We start from the raw sequence: 16,510 nt of genomic DNA, 5'->3' as shown, positions 1-16,510 counted from the left end.
GGGGTGTAAGACAGTCGGTAGCGTAGTGCCATCGACGTGGATGTTCAAAATGGTCGACATTTGGGACGTCCATGTTGTAAATAAGGTCGCGGAAGATTTAGTCGGTGATAATACCAGGTTTCGCGAGGCGAAAAAACTGGAGAGATCAGGGAGGTAGCCGTTTATTTTATTGCATAGCGCATCGATCTTTGGGCCTGGACCTGTGGCCATTATTGTGCAGTCATCGGCGTAGGAAACGATTACGACTCCTTCCGGTGGTAAAGGTAGCTTAGATATGTAGAGAAATTAAACAAAAGTGGGGATAGGACACCACCCTGTGGCACCCCTTGTTTAATTCTCCTTGGTTTTGATGTTTCGTTTCTAAATCGCACCGATGCCTGCCGACCACCCAGATAATTTGCGGTCCACCTTTTAAGACATGGGGGAAGGGTAGATCCTTCCAGGTCTTGCAGTAACGAGCCATGGTTGACCGTATCAAAAGCTTTCGATAGGTCTAGCGCTACGAGTACTGTTGTATGGTGGGGGTATTGATTTAAACCGCAATTTATCTGGGTGCTAATGGCATTTAGCGCGGTGGTAGTGCTATGGAGTTTTCTGAAGCCATGCTGCTGGGAGGCTAGCTGCAAATTTGCTTGGAAATAAGGGAGAAAAATGGCTTCAAGCGTCTTTGCGACTGGCGATAGGAGAGATATCGGAGGATACGACTCACGTATGTTAGCTGGTTTCCCAGGCTTTAGTAGCGGGACCACCTTGGCCATTTTCCATTTCTCGCGTATGACAAAGGTGGAAAGAGACAGGTTGAAGACATGCGCTAAATATTTGAAACCCTCTTTCTCTAGGCTTTTAAGCATCGGCATGGCTATGCCGTCTGGGCCCACTGCTTTGGATGGTTTAGCGCGACCAATGGCGTCCTCAACCTCTTTAGCGGTGATGGTGATTGGTGATGCGCTGAATTTGTGTTTATGTGCGTGTCTATTGGCTCTCCGCCTATCTTTGTCAACCGTCGATAGCGATGGAAACTTTGTCTTTGTGCTTAGTCGGATTCGATAGGGACTTTACGGTGGACCAAAGTTTACCCACACCGGTAGAGAGGTTACAACCTCTTAGGTGCTCCTCCCATTTCGCCCGCTTGGGGTCGCCTGGATCAAGCTGTCTTATAAGGTCACGTTCTCTCGCTAAGTTTACGGCCTCCGCCGGGAAGTGGGCCGGATTTCGGGAATTCTACCGGCGGGAATGAAACGTGCCGAGGCGGATTCAATGACCTTACGGAAGGCACGCTCCCCTTGGCGGGCATCAGTCGGGATAGGGAGGGCAGCAAAGCGGTTGTCTGTAAAAGATTTATATTCTTCCCACTTTCCTTTTTTGAAGTTTATGAAAGTGCGTTTTTCGGTGACGATGAAGTCGGCGGTACGCTCGAGCGAAATAAGTATGGGCAGGTGGTCAGATGCCAATGTTACCATCGGCTGCCAGTTGACGCAGTTTACGAGTTCTGCGCTCAAGATTGAGATATCTGGCGAACTGTGACAGCTTCCTACCATACGTGTGGGGCGTCTCCGTTTATTGTGCAGAACGTCGTTTCTTCTATTTGATCCGCCAACGTTCCACCCCTACTGTCCGCCCGCAAGTTTGAATGCCATAGATCGTGATGGGCATTGAAATCGCCTAAGATCATGCGATTGTTACCAGTGAGTAAGGCGCTGATATTATTGCGGTATCCATTGGGGCAACAGGTGGCGGGAGGGATGTAGATGTTGATGATTTCTAGGTTTGCATCGCCTGACCGGACAGATAAGCCTTGACGTTCTAAGACACTGTCCCGGTCGATGCCGGGATCAAATATATGATATTGCATAGAGTGGTGTATGATAAACGCGAGGCCGCCTCCATTTCCGCTCTCGCAATCTTTTCTGTGGACATTATACCCAGAACATGTCTGCAGTGCAGATCTTGCTGTGAGTTTAGTCTCTTGAATCGCAGCAATGCGGATGTTGTGCCGATTCATGAAATCGACTATCTCCGTAATCTTCCCAGTTAGTTCATTACAGTTTAACAGCAGAATTCTGAAGTGCATAAGGGGGGACGCCGCCCCTCTGGGGGTAAGTGACGGGTGACTACGCCTGCGTATCAAGGCTCGATGACAATGCAATAATGTGATGGTGGGGTGACTTAAGGTTAACGGACATAAGGTCAATTGAACTTATGACCACCCCAAATGGCCATAGATTTGAAACCTTGCACATAATGCGAAAACCGCATTCCTTTATTAATGATAGAAGTGGATGCATGGCACATCTACGAAAGAGCATACTGGAGCCCTTTTTAACACGCTTTTATTAGCTTGGCCTGTATCTATATACGTATCTATGTATCCATGTATGTATGCAACGGAATCTGGATTGGAGCCGAGAGCCCCGATAATGCAGAGCTCCGAACTCCTTTGCACCTTTTGAAGCATTTTAAGATAGGTACTTTTAGCTAGTGCAGGCCACCAGAACAAAGCACCATAAAGAAGAATCGGGCGCACAATGGCTGTGTAAATCCAGTAGGTCACCTTAGGGGAGAATCCCCAGTGGGTGCCAATTGCCCTCTTGCAGGTGAACAGCTCTGCTGCTGCCTTCTTGGATCGCTCCACTATATCGTCACTCCATAATAGCTTCCTATGCAGAATGACTCCCAAATACTTGACTTTATCGCTAAATGCTAAGAACGTACCCGCAATTCTTGGCGGTGTAAGATTTGGTACTTTGTACCTCCTCGTGAAGAGGACAAGCTCGGTTTTATCCGGGTTGACTTCCAAACCTGTGGCTGTGGCCCAGTGCGAAATTTTGGATAGTGCCCCTTCCATTAGGTTGCAAAGAGTTTGCGGAAATTTCTCCCGCATGGTGACGCAGATGTCATCTGCATACGCAATCACTTGGTGACCTGCCTTCATGAGGCGTAGTAGTTGGTTGACAGTAACCACCCAAAGTAGCGGAGAGAGAACGCCGCCCTGCGGAGTGCCTCTGCTGACCGGTCTGCGGATCACGCATCCACCTAGGTCAGTTTTAATCTGCCTACGCGTAAGCAGATTGTATATAAACTCCACCAGGCACGCGTCAACCCCCAGATCGGCCAGCGCCGAGGTGATGGCCTCAGGGAGAACGTTGTTGAAGGCACCCGCTATATCTAGAAATGCCACCACTGTGTATTCCTTGAGGTCAAATGACTTTTCGATACCGGATACCAGTGAGTGCAAGGCCGTGTAAGTTGACCTACCCTTAGTATAGGCGTGACGGCGGCTCTATAGAGGTTTACCGACCTGGCGTCGTCACAGGCAATTAGCTTGACATTGCCCTGCAACCACCCTCCATCGGTTTAAGATGGCGGTGGACCAGGGTTGTCTTTCTTAACCTTAACGGCCACCGTAGTGAGCGCAGCCTCGATCCACTTCCACTGTTGCTTCGGGATCCTGCCATCTTCGCTGCTGTCGTCTATAATGCCAATGATCGCCGACCCTTGGCAATTTCGGCGAAAGACAGCGTTCAGCCTCCCTGCGTCTTGGCCCTTTTCGGTACCGTGGGGTTGGATTCATCCATGGATCGCTGGCGTTTCGAAGTTTCTTCACTCTCGACTAAAACTTTTAAAATTACTTGAACTAAAAAATTAAAAATAAATAATAGTTAAAAACAAAACTAAAAAAACATGCTTTTATAGCTAACCGAAATAAAAAATAGAAAATAATTTTCAATTAAAAAGAGTTTAAATAACAGTAGTAGAAGGTCAAACAATCATTTATAGTTAATCACCTCAAAATAAAATTATAATAAAATTTAAGTTATTAACAGAATAATTTAATTCAGATTAAAAATCGTGGGGTGCATTTGACTACATTTCATATCTTTCCTCTAAGATAGTTGACAATAGAATGATTGTAACATTCAGTATCAAGCACCCCACGCTTTTTACTGTGAATTAAATTATTCTGTTAATAACTTAAATTTTATTATAATTTTATTTTGAGGTGATTAACTATAAATGATTGTTTGACCTTCTACTACTGTTATATAAACTCTTTTTAATTGAAAATTATTTTCTGTTTTTTAGTTCGGTTAGCTATAAGACGTGTCTTTTTTGTTTTTTTAAACTATTATTAATTTAAATCACAATACCTCCGAAATGGTGTATCGGATTAATGAAATATGTGAGCTAGGGACAACTCGTACGCACTGGATCCATAAATATTATAATTTTTTTAAATAGTTGGATAGCCTAATTTGTTTAGCTTGACTGAAAATATTTTTCGATCCGCGATCGTATGTTATGATTCCATAGCTGTTTAAGATGAAATTGCTAATATGTTGGAGCCATCTAGTGAGGATGCCGATTTTGCAGACGGCAGTAGCAATAACTTTGAGCCTTCTGCGAAACTCCAAAGCAAAGTACAAAAATATAAAGCTTACATATGGTAGGTAGGTAGGTGAAATGGCTGCGACCCTGGTCGCCCAAGTAGCTATTTAAAGCCGTTTTGATGCCATGTAACTCGTCTAAAAACCTACGGAATGTTACGGTCAATGTATTACAACCAGCCATAAAATTAAGAATATTCGGGATTGCTATCACAGATAACCCTCTGAGGTCTTCTAGAAACGGAGTTCCAAGGAACCTTAGCCGGGCATAAAGTGTTCTACTGTCTCCCTGGCATTTGGATCTTTGCAGCTTCTGCAGTACTCGTTATACGGAATGCCCATCTTTTCCGCATGCGTACCTACTGCCCAATTACCGGTGCATACTGCTATCAGTTTGCGTGTGTTAGCCCTGGATTTGTTCAGAAGACTTCTTGTCCTCTTTCCATCATAGTTTGGCCAAATGGATTTTGATATCGCACAGGTGGTGATATTATTCCACTTTGTTCTTTCTTCTAGTAGAAGCTTTGGGTATTCCCCTTGGATACTGCTAAGGGTATGCCTACTTCGACACTGGTATTTCCTCGTTCATCTCCGATGAGCCCCTGCGTCCTAGCTCGTCGGCTTTCTCGTTACCCCCTATCCCCTTATGACCCGGGACCCAGACAACGCGTAGTTCTAGATTGGTGGATAACTGGAATATGAGTCGCTTACAAGCCAACACTAATTTTGAGTTAATGTGTGGCGAGGAAAGCGCTTTTATCGCTGCTTGACTATCCGACAGGATGCAAACTTTACCAGCTACATTCAAGCCCTCCAGTGATTTCCAGGCTTGCCAAATCGCGAGGATTTCTGCTTGAAACACGCTGCAGTGCGATGGGAGTCTGAATGATGCAGACAAATCTAGGGACTCAGAGAAGAATCCGGCCCCCACTCCCGATTCCATCTTGGAGCCGTCAGTGTAGATTTGGATATCGTCGACCCTTATGCCCGGGGTTCTCTACCACCCGTTCCTGCTTGGAATGACGGTATTACAACCGTACTCAAACTTCAGTTTGCGAGGGTAGTAATCTGTATCGGTACTACATGTACCATCCGGAAGTTTCTTTAGGATACTACTATGCCCTTGCTGAGTATCCTTCCAACACCCAGACTCTCTGAGTCTCAGTGCGCTTTGTGACGATATACAAAGTATATGCAAGTCGATCGGAAGCAGGTGCAAAATGGGGTCTAAAGCAGCTGTGGGGCAAGTGCGTCCGGCCCCTATGGCACCAACACACGCAGTGCGCTGGACTTTTTGCAGGCTGGTGAGATTGTAGCTCTTACTTAGAGCTTCCCACCAGACTATGGAACCATAGGTAAGCACCGGTCGCACCACCGCCTCGTACATCCAAAGTACCATGCTTGGCTTGAGTCCCCATTTCTTACCAAACATTGATTTGCAGGTATAGAAGGCGATGCAGGCCTTCCGTACCCGCTCTTCGATGCATACTTTCCAATTCAACTTGCAGTCAATTGTTAGTCCCAGATACTTGGTACTCGATGACAGGGTTAATTGCTGGCCGTTTAAGAATGGTAGGTGGCTTGTACTTCCTCGTGAAGAGAAGCAGGTCGTTCTTGTCGGGATTTAACCTACGGCCACATCCCTGTGCCCACCTGAGTTTAGCCAAGGCCCTTTCCATGATTTCGCTCATTACCGAGGGGAAAGGACCAGAGACTAAGATCGCCACGTCGTCGGCATACGCCACATTATTAACCCCCACCCCCCCCCCCCCCTCCCCCCTAGGATTTCATTTATAGTGATCAACCAAAGCAGAGGTGAGAGCACCCCACCCTGTGGTGTGCCTCTGCATACCTGCTTGCCAACACTAGCTCTGCTGTTATTTCGTGGCTGCGAAGCAGGGTTGAAATCCAAAGCCGTAGTGGGTCGTCAACCCCTGCCCTGCCGACGGCAGCCTCAATCGCTTCGGATCTTACATTGTTAAACGCGCCTTCCACATCAACAAACGCAGCCAAAGTGAACTGCTTGTGATGAAGGGAGTTTTTCACCGTTCGAACTACCTTATGTAGCGCGGTTTCTGTGGATTTCCCTCTCAGGTACGCGTGCTGTGCCGTGGAAAGTGGAGCCTCGCCTAGAAGCTACCGTATATGTATATCTAGTAGCCTTTCGAACGTTTTCAGAACAAAGGACGTGAGACTCATTGGCCCAAAAGCCTTAGGGATGAAAACCACCCTTGTTTTCGTCCACGAGACCGGAATGTGATTGAGACGAATGCATGCCTCGAAGATCTCCTTTAGTTCCTTAACCAAAGATTTCTGAGTCTTCTGCAGCATAATAGGTAGAATACCATCCACGCCCGGTGATTTATATGAAGAGAAGCTCTCTATTTCCCATGCAATTTTCTTCTCCGCTAAAAGGTTGTCTATGAGGCCAACAGGTACTTCCTGATGTGCCGTCTTTGTATCGCGTACTCCCTCCCCCGATCCATCCGGGAAGTGAGCATCTACAAGGATGTTTAAAGTCTCAGCCGCCGATCCTGCCCATGTTCCATCGGCGCGCTTGACAAATGTCTTATTTGAATGACTCTTGGCAAGAATCTTTCCCAGCCTGGCTGAGTCCTTCGTGCACTCAATCGACTCGCAGTGTTCTCGCCAGGAGCTTGATCTTGCTGTCCATATGGCTTTCTTCTACTCCCTCAGAGCCGTCCTGTACTCCTGGAAATCGTTCCTGAAGTGACAGTCGTTGAAGACCCTCCTCAGCTTTGACCTCAGGTCGCTGAGATTTTTGTCCTACCACGGTGGGAAGGTCTTTTTGCTCCTCGAAATTGGACATACGACTTTAAAGGCCACCTGAAAACTTTTCTCCAGAGACCGGACTCGATTGTCAAGACTGTCTGCAGATTGAATAGGCGTCCTACTTCTATGGAGCCTATCACTGACTATCTTGTCAAATAGGACGTCCGTTTAGGGTTTCTGTGCGGCTGACTCATTTTTTTCCCCAGTCTATGTTGAAAAGCATCAACCGGTGATCCGACAGGGAAAGTTTTTTCGACACCTCCCAGTTTCCAACCGTAAGCTCCCGGGAGTCATATATTAGTGTTATATCAAGGACTTCCTCCCACCCCGGGTAGTTAGCCGTACTCGGAAAACTAAAGGTGGGAGGGCTGCCCTCGTTCCATACGTAAAGGTTGTTAGCTAATATAAACTCAAACAGAGACTCACCCCGTTCGTTTATCTCGCTGCTCCCCCAAACCGCGTGCCTTGCGTTGGCGTCGCAACCCATCACGACCGTCTCCTTCTCGGCTGTTTGTGCTACCATTTGCGCTACCTCCTCTGGAGGAGCGGGCCGATCGTGAGCCATATAAGCCGAGGCGACCGTTATGCTTCGGCCGCTTCTTGACTCGACCTTGACCACAGCAACGTCGTAACTACTGAAATTAGTTAAAAAGAAAGCATTAATAGTATTCCTAACGAGGATACAGGCCCTCGGTTTACCTTCTCCATGTGTGTAAAAAGGTTATAGTTTCGGGTCTTTAGGCCCATCACCTGTGACCGCAAGACCCATGGTTCCTGCACTAGGCAGGCATCAATGTCCTCCTCCCTGAGGAGGACCAGCAGGTTATCCGAGGCGACTTTTGAGTGCTGCAGGTTAATTTGAGCCACCCTGATCATTGGGATGAGACTCGCCTGCTCGCCTTCCGAGGATTGACAACCCATCCTCACCCAGCTCCTCCAGGTTGAGCTCCCCCAGGAGTTTGTTGGAGCCGCCAGAAGATCGTCTTCAGAGAGCGTTCCCAGAACGCTCCCTTTCTCCCCCTCCTTCTTATTATTTTTATTTTCGTTGGGCATACAGCTCCCACGAGTTTGCATGGAATGGTTAGTCAGCCCCCGGCTGAGCCAGCATACCGGGAGTAAGGCATTTATACAACCGACCTTTCCCGGGCATCGGAGGGGACCGTTCGCGATTAGCCTTTCAGTATACACCCGCTGACCACACAGCCATCGGCACGGCTTGGGTGTTGTTGGTGCGGCAATCCTCACATCTCCTGCAGCGACAAGTGATGCGTTCTTCTGAACACGCCATCGACGCTACGGGACATATGGGGCTTTCCTCTTAGTTCGTCTCGTGTTGGGACCCCTCCGCAGAGGAGATTCCAACCTGATACTTAAGCCCCTTCTCCACGACAAGGCGACCAACATTGAATGGGAAGCTTACATATATTGGAGAAAAAAATAGTAATTGGTTGCATAATAATTATCCAATATAATTATTTGCCATCTGTAAGACACTATTCGTTAAAACAAATCTTTTACCGATTATTGATGATGTCAGTTGGCAATTGTTGGGTAATCAGTTCTCAACTTCGACGGAGAAAAAATGCACCCATAGAATTCATGATAGTTCTGACAGAAAATATGATAGCTCAAGGGAAGGGGAGAGCAGCAGTTCGTCGAAGTGGCATGCCTGGGAGAAAAAAGAAACTAGCCGCAGGTTACCTACCTATTCCAATCCCTAAGCGAAGGCGTTACACAGGCTGTGCGGAACAAAATAATGAGAGAGAACCAAGACGATATGCGAAGAATGCGAAATTCCTCTATGCAAGGATTTCTTCGCACCCTATCATTAATAAAAACCCACTTTTTATACAGTATTGCTTCTCTATTATTTTTTCTTTTATTCTTTACTGAAATTATTCATTGAATTTGAAATAAAGTTAATTTTCTTATAAAAACCAAATGCAATTATATTTCAGGTAAGGGATCATAAAATACTAATCGGGACAAATAAATCCCATACAAAAATACTGACGGGTCGTATGTGTCCCAGCCCCTTCCACCGCCCCCTTTTTACCCGAATTTCATCTTGATGTGATAGAATGCTTTTACTTTGCCCATTGTAATGATTGAACACCTTTAACAAGTTCTGTCTACCTCAGAGGCTTTTGGGATCGAAAGGGTTAATTGACCTTTTTCCGGAGTAAAAACATGTCTCAATTCCAGACGTACATATTTATGTTTTTTCTCATACAAAAACCCATAGGAATATTTTATTTTGTTTTTGATTTCATTTGTGCTTAAAGACTAAACAAAAAAGATATTTTTCATAAAAACTAACATTCTGATACATGGGAAGTTCCTTTCATATATTCTGTCATATATTCTGATTATGCAACAGGCTCGGCGCGTCCTCAGAAGTTAGGTGAAAAACTCCATTTAACTATTTCAAGGGCCTAATTTTGTTCAACCTTTTAAGCATAACTCCATTTTACCTGATGAATTGAGTGGTAGTAGAAGTTTAGTTTGTTCGTTCGCGCATTATTTAATCTCACCATGTAATTAAACTCAACTGCCAAAGGCGAAGTATTCATTGTATCTTGGAAAACTTACCTTTGAAAAAACTAAATATTTTCTCTATTGAGCAAAAACTACAATTCGCCAAAATAATAATTTAACAGCTTTAGAGATTCTTATTTTTTTATTATATTATAGCTTTATTTAAAAAAGTTGTTTCACATGATTTGAAATAGTGCAAATGATTTTGTTTGCGCTTTTTATAATAAATTAAATTTAAAGTTATATATTTTAATTAAAAAAGTTACCTAAATTATTACCCATTTTAATTGTTACATACATTTTCGCTTTAAGGTTCGTATAAATACAGTGTAGTATATAGTGTAAGTTAGCCGATATTTTATAAATAAATCCATTTTACGCTTATTTTAAAGTTATGTTTTTAGTAGTTATGTATACATACATGTGTATGTGTGTTATTATTAAACTGACTTACATAATGGCATATGACATATGTAGTATGTATATATTTAGATGTGCGATAGTATGTATGGATAGTACATATACTTACGAATTTTCTCCTTGATATCTTTTATAATTTAGGTTACATACCAACTGCTTATTTTTATATAATACTCAATAGACGTATACCAAAATATTTACCAAAGTTTTTATAAAAATATTTTTTGAAAAATATGGTCAACAAATTTTTATTTGACTATTGTTTGAGAATGAAATAAAATAAGAGATATTTCCTGCATTAATAATTTAAGAGGTTTCAGGAAGGCTTAATTAAGGCTTTATATACATACGAGCCGGACCCGTACGCATCTTGCGCAACCAATATAAAAATATCTTATCAAATATCAACAGAAATCAGCTGTTCTATCAATCAATTAAAACTTACAGATGCCATCTGGCGTATGGTAACAACTGCCGGTAATGCAGTGCAAGTATTCACAATAGTGCCATAGTACAAATAGATTTCTTTTTGTGCTCACAATCGCTTACTTTTAACAAATTATTTTAATAAAATATAGCTAAACAAAAGCACTACGACCAAAATTACCCAAAGCTCGCTAATAGCCCGAATCTCCATCTTTATAACCAAAACTTTATTTATAGATTTGGATTCCAAATCAGAGCGAAAAAGGGACCCGTACATAAAAACAGTAATTAGAAATAATATATATGATTTGTTTAAATATGTTTCTAAATTATTTACTTTTGCTTAAAGTTTTATGGTTTGTTGCATACATATAATGAAATTTTACTGCACCCTAATCACTTTTTGTAACAACAATTATTAAAGGCCTGACAAACTTGCCATATCCATATCTATATAAAATAGCTGCCCCAACCAACCTTATCTAAATCAAAGGGTGCTTTCAGCGAACACGAATTTTATTAATACTGTTACGAATATTAGCAACACTAAGGGGTACTGCCATCTCTAAGCCGATGCTAAACAGTGATTGTATACACATCCATAAATAAATCATTATGTCTACACATATGTATGTACACTAGGCCGGGTCGATTTGTGGGGAGGCAAAAAAATCGCCGATTGCTTTGTGAAAATCGTATTCTAGGGATCAAAATAAGAAACTTTGCCGAAGGAACCATACATCTAAAACGAATTCTGATGTCCCCCCCCCCCCCCCCCCCCTTTGGGTCGAAGGGGCAAATTTTGAAAAATCCCACTTTGAAATGCCTATGACATCAGAATTCGTTTTAGAGGTATGGTTCCTTCGGCAAAGTTTCTTATTTTGATCCCTAGAATACGATTTTCACAGAGCAATGAGCGATTTTTAAATCGACCCGCCCTAATGTACACGCAGCGGAGAAGCAACGCACAACCACATGCATATATCTGAGATACTCCTGAAAGTATGCAATGAGAAAAGCTATAAAATCGTGCATCTGTAGTTACAGCTGAGAAATTTGATAACTGATGGCCAACTAGTAGATTCTGGAAATGGAAGCGCCTAGAAGATGCGAACGAGGAAATCAGAGAGTATAAAAGGCAACAACGGTAGAGGTGCAAGAAGCAGTTTTGATTAAGGCGCTATCTGGCGAGCAATAGTAGTATTATTTATTGTGAAGTACTTTAATAAAGGCCATTTTCCATTATTCAATATTGGAGTTATTTATTCAACAGTTTAGTGACTCGAACCTTAGCAGAAGATTTGAAATAAGCGGAATTGCAAGTAAATTCGTTACAATTGGTGTCAGAAGAGGAATTGTTGAATAAATTATGGAGATTGCGAATACAACTTGGACATGGCAAAGTTAAGTGAATTGAAGATCCAGCAACTAAAGAAGAAGTTGGAGAGCCGTGGATTGAATACAACCGGCATTAAACTAGAACTTCAGGAACGACTACGACAGGCAATGGAATTAGAAGGAATTGACGTGGAAGAGTATGTCTTTCATCTTGATGGCCATGAGACAACAAAATGGAGGAGAAAAATTAAACACCGCAGACAATGGCGAACACAGACCTGGACATGATATTGGCTGCAATATTGGCACAAATGTCCGAAATGTCATCACAAATATCCACCAACATGTCATCTCAACTGGATGAACAAAAGACACAGATTACATCAAAGATGGAAACACAACTGAAAGAACAAGAGGCACGCATAACAGTACAACTCGAAGCGCTAGAGGCGCGTATATCATCAAAACTCGAAGCGCATATGGACGAGAAAATAACGCAGTTTGAGGAAAAAATCGAAGCCGAGGTGGATGCTTTGAGAGGTCGTATAGAGGAGTTGCAATTAAATCGCCCAGCTGTTTCAGCAAACAATCCAAAGGTAAAAACACCATCCTTTGACGGTTCTGTTCCTTTCCAGGTCTTTAAGCTACAGTTTGAGAAGACCGCAGCAGTGAACAATGCTGAAGATAAAGTTGCTGCACTGTTCATGGCATTGAAAGGGCCTGCAGCTGAGATTTTACAAACCATTCCAGAGGGCGAACGGAGCTGTTATGAAGCATTGATGGGTGCTCTAGAGAGACGATACGGAACTGAGCATAGGAGACAGATATACCAAATGGAGTTACTGAACCGCTTCCCTGGTGAGACATTGCAAGAGTTTGCGTGGGATGTTGAAAGGCTAGCACATTTAGCGAATGCGGACACACCCGTGGAATACACTGAAAGGGTAAAGATTCAGAGCTTTATAAATGGCATACGGGACGTCCAAACAAAGCGATCTACATACGCAAACCCAAAGCCAACATTCGCAGAAACGGTATCACATGCTGTGATTCAGGAAACAGCGTCGCTTCTGTGTAAGCCAGTTTTCAAAGCATGCCGTGTGGAAGTAGAAAGGCCAGAGTGGGTAGACGCAATATTGGAGGCGCTGAAAGGATCGCAAAAGCGGAGTGAAAGAGTTATCAAATGCTTCAAATACGGGAAGCCCGGTCACATTGCACGTCATTGCGATCTTGATCCTAGCGGTTTCAACAGCATGGGTGGTCTTAATAACAAAGCTGGAGGGGATGAGCAAGAGCGAGTAAAATGTAGAGATCGAGAGCTAGCTCCAGCTATTGAATGTCCTGTGATATCTGTGTCGCAAATTGGAAGGAAATCAAGCAGTCTTGCCGTCAGAGGGAATGTGGATGGCAAAGAACGTGTACTGACTTTAGATACGGGCGCATCTCATTCCTTGATTCGATCTGACTTGGTCAACAGGAGAGTAAACCCGTTACCTGGAGCAAGGTTGCGTACGGTCACTGGCGAGTATAACCAAGTCCAAGGAGAAGTGGTATGTGAGGTATTAATTGGAAAGGTCATGGTTCTATACAAATTCATTGTGGCGGAGATTGTTGATAAAGTCATATTGGGAGTGGACTTCTTAGTTGACCATGACATCAGGATCGATATGCCGAGAAAGATTATGCGCTATGAGAACCAAGATGTGCCACTTAACTTCAGTTTGGAAGAAGGGTTCAGCGGTAATCGAGTACTGGTGGAGAAGAGTCGACATAGACCACGAAAGTGAAAGGTAAAGGTTGATGGAACGAATGGGCCAAACAAAGCAAATTCAAAGATACCTGCGAGAGAAACACTGGCATTGACAAACCCTAATGGACGCACTAAAACGACTGAAAGAATTTTCCAGAAAGGATGCAAGGGTGGTTTCGAGCCAGCGCGCAATACTGTTGTGAAACGTCAAGACGATACTGATGATGCAAAGTCAATCCGTCAAGATTAAGCTCTGCGAAGTAGTTCTTCATTAATCAAACAACAGAGTGCGAGGGGACGATCCAGGATAATGAGTAGTAATATGAAACGCAGGTACGATGAGAACAATAATTCGGAAGGTTTCTTGGAGGGAGATTTGGTACTGTTATACAACCCTCACCGGCGGAAAGGTGTTCCATCCAAAATTTCGGTGCAGTTGGGAAGGCCCGTACAAGGTTGTGAAGAAGATCAGTGATACCATTTACCACATACAAACCGTTGGGAAACCACGAAGTAGAAGAGTGGTACATTTGGAGATGCTAGCGGCGTTTAGATCGAGAGATTTGTCTGATCGGGACGATCAGACTTAGGTGGAGGACAGTGTTACGAATATTAGCAACACTAAGGGGTACTGCCATCTCTAAGCCGATGCTAAACAGTGATTGTATGCACATCCATAAATCAATCATTATGTCTACACATATGTATGTACACACAGCGTAGAAGCAACGCACAACCACATGCATATATCTGAGATACTCCCGAAAGTATGCAATGAGAGAAGCTATGAAATCGTGCATCTGTAGTTACAGCTGATAAATTTGATAGCTGATGGCCAACTAGTAGATTCTGGAAATGGAAGCGCCTAGAAGATGCGAACGAGGAAATCAGAGAGTATAAAAGGCAACAACGGTAGAGGCGCAAGAAGCAGTTTTGATTAAGACGCTATCTGGCGAGCAATAGCAGTATTATTTATTGTGAAGTACTTTAATAAAGGCCATTTTTCCATTATCCCAACCGTTGAGTGGGTCAAAAATACTTGACGATTGATCCACAATGTAATTGGTCAATGGTATGGTCGCTTGCAGAAGTGACAAAAGCACAAATGTTTTTTTTTCTGAAAAATTTTGTGAGAAAATTTCTGCCGACAATTTTTTTATTGATAAAAAATTGACAATAACATAAGAATATTGTCGAAAATTGTCGGGGTCATTGTGTATTGTGATATCTCATCCGTCAACTGTCTGTTAGAGTTTTGACAGGATATTCAATATGGCGACGCATATAGTCGCCTATCTTCAGCGAGTGATAAAAAGAGATACACGATGTGACCACGATAATCAATTTGAAAATCGGGTGATTGGTTTCATTTGTTATTTTGAGGTCTAAGCTGAAGATATCACACTGGTCTTATCCACAATGGTCGGGGTGATAAAATTGGTATGAGCTGAAATAAATGTCTATGATATTTAGGATGACAAAACAAATTTTTCCAGTCATGTTTATATTTTGAAGCTCAAAGATGTGTACAATTTTGCCTCTTTTCCCACGGAACTTGATTTAGTAAAAATTTAACCTTGACAAAAGTCTAAAAAAAATTGTCCCTATGGATTCCATTATTTCTAATTAGCTTTCATTTCACAATTACTAGCCACTATCGAAACATAGTTTTCACTCTGAGAGTTACTAAAAGCAGTATATACTATAAATCATAATACAAAAAATGGAGGTAGTTCCATTTAGTGAGACGTTAGCCACTTGACTTTTGCGGGGACAATGACAATTTCACCAAAAACAAGCTAGCAGATTGAACGAATTAACGAATACGACTAAATTACCGGACGCGGGGTTTCGGAGGGGCCCGCGATTTAGAAGCACTAAGACATTTTTTTTAATTCAGGAGAGTCTTTAGTTGTTCCATGTGCAATTTTCAAGCCGAATTTCAAAAGCAATGAATATCTGCATTTCGTTTTAATATTATAGTGAAGTGTGAAAAATAAAAATCTATATATGTGACCCGGTCTATCAAAAGGTGGCTTATGACTCAAAAAAAATTACTACTACTAAGAAACTGAAGAAATGCATTGCTTATCTTTAACAGCTGTTTCTCGAAATTTCTTTTTGAGTTATAAGCCACCTTTTCATAGACCGGGTCACATATATAAAAGGAAAGGCTAAAATGTGTGTTAGTTGGTCGCCGGTGTTTGAAGAGATGCGTCAGTCGATTTTGTTCAAACGTGGACCAGGGTACCCCTAGAATGTGTTTATAGAATATGGATAACAAATGAAAGCTGTTGATAAGTGCTTTAGTAGAGGGTAATTTTCATACCCCTGGGTGACTAGTGTCTCGAGATATAGGCCAAAACGTGGACCCCGATACCCCTAAAATGTGTGGGTAATATGGATATCAAATGAAAGCAGTTGCTGAGAGCTCTAAAGTAATTTTCATTGTGATATTCGATTTAGTCGCATCAAACTGGCAAAACTGATAAATATGCATGCGAAGCCGAAATAGAGATATGAATTAATAATACCCACATACCTATTTACATACGTCCTATTCGATTTGCCTGAAATTTGGTACATATATAAATTTGCCTATATTAGTGTTTACGATCCTTTTTTCCGACCAGAGGCGGACTGGGATTAGGACTAGGACTGGGACTGAGACTCGGAGTGGGACTGGAACAAAAGAGATAGGCTGAGAGAGAGATAGAATGAGACGAAGATGGAGATAGATGAAGCGAAAAAGGCCGGGGGAGGAGTGAATAAAAGGATTAGGAAAAAGTAAAGAGAGGGAGGGCAGAGTTAGATGGAAAAAGCTTTAAAATTTATGTAGGTAGGCCAAATTTAGGGCAGA

This window comes from Eurosta solidaginis, chromosome 2, assembly GCF_040869045.1.
Source record: "Eurosta solidaginis isolate ZX-2024a chromosome 2, ASM4086904v1, whole genome shotgun sequence".
NCBI lineage: Eukaryota > Metazoa > Arthropoda > Insecta > Diptera > Tephritidae > Eurosta > Eurosta solidaginis.
This window is presented reverse-complemented; position numbering follows the sequence as displayed.